Genomic DNA, 4164 nt, shown 5'->3' with positions numbered 1-4164 from the left:
CTGAAGCGGCGTCACTGAGCCACGTGGTTTCTTCAAACAAACGCATCACCATACTGCACCGTGACTCTCATAGTTAAGTGGTACAGGCTTGATTCTGCCTTCTTGAATTTTATAATCTGTGATTATATTGCTCTGGGGAATGTAAGTGCTGAGTCTGTACTACATGTCATATTAGTACACCAGTACTAATACCTCTGCTGATACCTTTATTGAAGACGTTTTCAGATGTGGTCTTGAACAGGAGCCCCCAGCAAAATACCAACTGAGGAAAGAACAAACCCTTATAAAAAATATCCTATACAAATAGTATGCACATCTAAATAAAACTAAACAAATGTGTCATCAGTTTTACCTGTAGAAAATGATAGAACCTGGTGTGATCTACAGATCTGTCTGCAGTTTTAATGTTCAAGCACACATTGAATTTATTGACTGCTATACGAACTAGGAGATTCTACGATTGAATGAGGCGGATAGGTCTGCCTTTACTCACTGCGCAATTCACAATATTTAGTAAAGAAGAAAAAGAGGGTAAAGTTTGAGAGCCGCTGCTGTCTTGGAGGCTCTTCACATACTGTATGTACGTCATCCAGAAACACAACTGTAATGATACCCGCTTAAAGCTGCACAGCAATAGGGATGCCGTGTGGCAAATGGTGTGTACATGGCTTTGTTATGGTTCACTGTTAAAACAGTGTTGTACAAATACAGCAGCACAGTGGGATAAATGAGTGAAAACAGTCCCTTTAGTTGGCATAAATATGGCCTGCACTATTATGATAGTGCTGTGAACTGAAAATGTCAAAGTCAGTGCCCAGTGCATCATAAGTGTGCATGCCATGCCATTACATAGAGTCCAGAGCCCTAACCACCACTCCACACTGCTGCCCACATAGCATTGCACTACATTTACCAGAACAACTGCCAACCACAGCAGGTACCAATCTGAACTTCAGGGTTTCAAGGACAGCATCAACAGCAGAGCTGCATTAGTGGAGTTAAGGCTGTACTACTGTTTCAGAGTGAAGCCATGCACTAAGGACCATATTCAGAGTGCTGGTGCTGTCTTCAGTGTGCCAGGTTAGTGGCTGTTCATATTAAAAAGCACCCTGAAGTGACCTCTGCCACTCCAGTGTTGTTTATGAATAGGGCAGTATGTCGCTGAGCTTCAGGGTGGTGGTGTGATGATATCTCTTGTTGAAAATGGAGGAAGTCTCACCACACACATCAAAGCATTGCAAGTATTGAGTTATGTTGTCTTGGAAGTAAGTGGCTTAAATGGCAGGCAGAGAATGACATTGTAAATCCAACCCCCTCAGAGTGGAATCTGTATTCATCAGTCAGAGCCTGTGAACTCCATCCAGAACCTTCAAGAGAACCTGTGAACTCCATTCAAAACCTTCAAGTGAGAGCCTGTGAACTCCACCCAGAACCTTCAAGTAGGAGGCTGTGTGGTCCAGTGGTTAAAGAAAAGGGCTTGTAACCAAGAGGTCCCCGGTTCACATCCCACCTCAGCCACTGACTCATTGTGTGACCCTGAGCAAGTCACTTAACCTCCTTGTGCTCTGTCTTTCGGGTGAGACGTAATTGTAAGTGACCCTGCAGCTGATGCATAGTTCACACACCCTAGTCTCTGTATGTCGCCTTGGATAAAGGCGTCTGCTAAATAAACAAATAATAATCTAGGGGCAGCAGTGTGGAGTAGTGGTTAGGGCTCTGGACTCTTGACCGAAGGGTTATGGGTTCAATCCCCAGTGGAGGACACTGCTGCTGTACCCTTGAGCAAGGTACTTTACCTAGATTGCTCCAGTAAAAACCCAACTGTATAAATGGGTAATTGTATGTAAAAATAATCTGATATCTTGTAGCAATTGTAAGTCGCCCTGGATAAGGGCGTCTGCTAAGAAATAAATAATAATAATAATAATAATAATAATAATAATAATAATAATAATAATAATAATCTAGAACCTTCAAGTGAGAGCCTGTGAACTCCGTCCAGAACCTTCAAGTGAGAGCCTGTGAACTCCATCCAGAACCGTCAAGTGAGAACCTGTGAACTCCATCCAGAACCTTCAAGTGAGAACTTGTGAACTCCATCCAGAACTTTCAAGTGAGATCCTGTGAACTCCATCCAGAACCTTCAAGTGAGATCCTGTGAACTCCACCCAGAACCTTCAAGTGAGAGCCTGTGAACTCTGTCCAGAACCTTCAAGTGAGAGCCTGTGAACTCCATCCAGAACCTTCAAGTGAGAGCCTGTGAACTCCACCCAGAACCTTCAAGAGAACCTGTGAACTCCATCCAGAACCTTCAAGTGAGAGCCTGTGAACTCCACCCAGAACCTTCAAGAGAACCTGTGAACTCCATCCAGAACCTTCAAGTGAGAGCCTGTGAACTCCATCCAGAACCTTCAAGTGAGAGCCTGTGAACTCCACCCAGAACCTTCAAGAGAACCTATGAACTCCATCCAGAACCTTCAAGTGAGAGCCTGTGAACTCCACCCAGAACCTTCAAGTAGGAGGCTGTGTGGTCCAGTGGTTAAAGAAAAGGGCTTGTAACCAAGAGGTCCCCGGTTCACATCCCACCTCAGCCACTGACTCATTGTGTGACCCTGAGCAAGTCACTTAACCTCCTTGTGCTCTGTCTTTTGTGTGAGACGTAATTGTAAGTGACCCTGCAGCTGATGCATAGTTCACACACCCTAGTCTCTGTAAGTCACCTTGGATAAAGGCGTCTGCTAAATAAACAAATAATAATCTAGAACCTTCAAGTGAGAACCTGTGAACTCCATCCAGAATCTTCAAGTGAGAGCCTGTGAACTCCATCCAGAACCTTCAAGTGAGAGCCTGTGAACTCCATCCAGAACCTTCAAGAGAACCTGTGAACTCCATCCAGAACCTTCAAGAGAGAGCCTGTGAACTCCATCCAGAACCTTCAAGAGAACCTGTGAACTCTGTCCAGAACCTTCAAGAGAACCTGTGTGTGTGTGTGGGGGGGGGGGGGGGGGGTATATTTTTTTATATACTCTATGGGATTATTGTTTTTGGTTACTTTCCAAAATATGTGACTGTCACTCTTACTCATCTCCTCATTAACCAACACCTTCATTGCAAACAGAGGCAGATATAGGAAGACTGGATCTTAGATGAACTGGACAGGGAAAATATTGCTGCAGCTGCACTCACATTTGATGACAGACACCTAAAATATTGATACTTGGTATGGTGATACACCATGTGTGGTATGCACAATTGTGATGTAACTCAGAGAGTTAAACTAATCAGGGTGAAGAGTATCTCATTTATATATGTCCCTCAGTGATGAATCGGGTCAGTTAAGGTGAAACATCACATGGATTCTAATGGACGTGTACAGTATTAGACACAATCACTTGGCCAGTCTTACATGCTAGGGTTTCCTTCCTGTTGTGTAACCGCTGCTTACAGGAATGGCGATGAGACTGAACCTTAACCTGGTCCTGACCTCTGTCACATGGGTCACAAAACTGCACAACGGAACCTTCATCTGCAAGGCACAGAGAAGAGTGCGAAACCACGGCGAGCACTGGAACAGTATGTAAGGAAGCTGGAGAGCCTGTGCTGGAGAGCCAGCCTGCTACTGTCCATCGGCAGACATCTCAACCCCACACAAAGACACAGACATAAGCTGCACCCAGCATTGCACCAGGGGCCGTCCACCACTGGAGGAGGCTGGTGAAGAGCCAGGTGGTGTGGTAAAGAGCCAGGGACCTGTCCCTTTGATTATGTGTAACAGCTCTGCACAGGAGGAGCAGGCTGGAGTCCCTTTGATAGCGTGTAACAGCTCTGGAGAGGAGGAGCAGGCTGGAGTCCCTTTGATAGCGTTTAACAGCTCTGCACAGGAGGAGCAAGCTGGAGGTGCACGCACTCTGGGGCGAGGCGCTCACACAGCGGAGGAGGAGCCTGCCTCCCGCGCCCAGGGGAAGTGGGCCACTTACCAGGACTTCCTGAACAGACACGTCATTTGGCCGTCACTGGTCCCGAACACCAGCTGGGACTGGACCTAGCTGATGAGGGAGTGCAGGATCTTTGGGCGTCCCATCAACACCTTCATCCAAGGGGAACTGGAGCAGATCCTGAAGGTGTTCAGCCTCTGAGACAGGACGCTCCAGTACCGGAACGCTG

Source organism: Acipenser ruthenus, chromosome 7 (assembly GCF_902713425.1).
Source record: "Acipenser ruthenus chromosome 7, fAciRut3.2 maternal haplotype, whole genome shotgun sequence".
Lineage (NCBI taxonomy): Eukaryota > Metazoa > Chordata > Actinopteri > Acipenseriformes > Acipenseridae > Acipenser > Acipenser ruthenus.
This window is presented reverse-complemented; position numbering follows the sequence as displayed.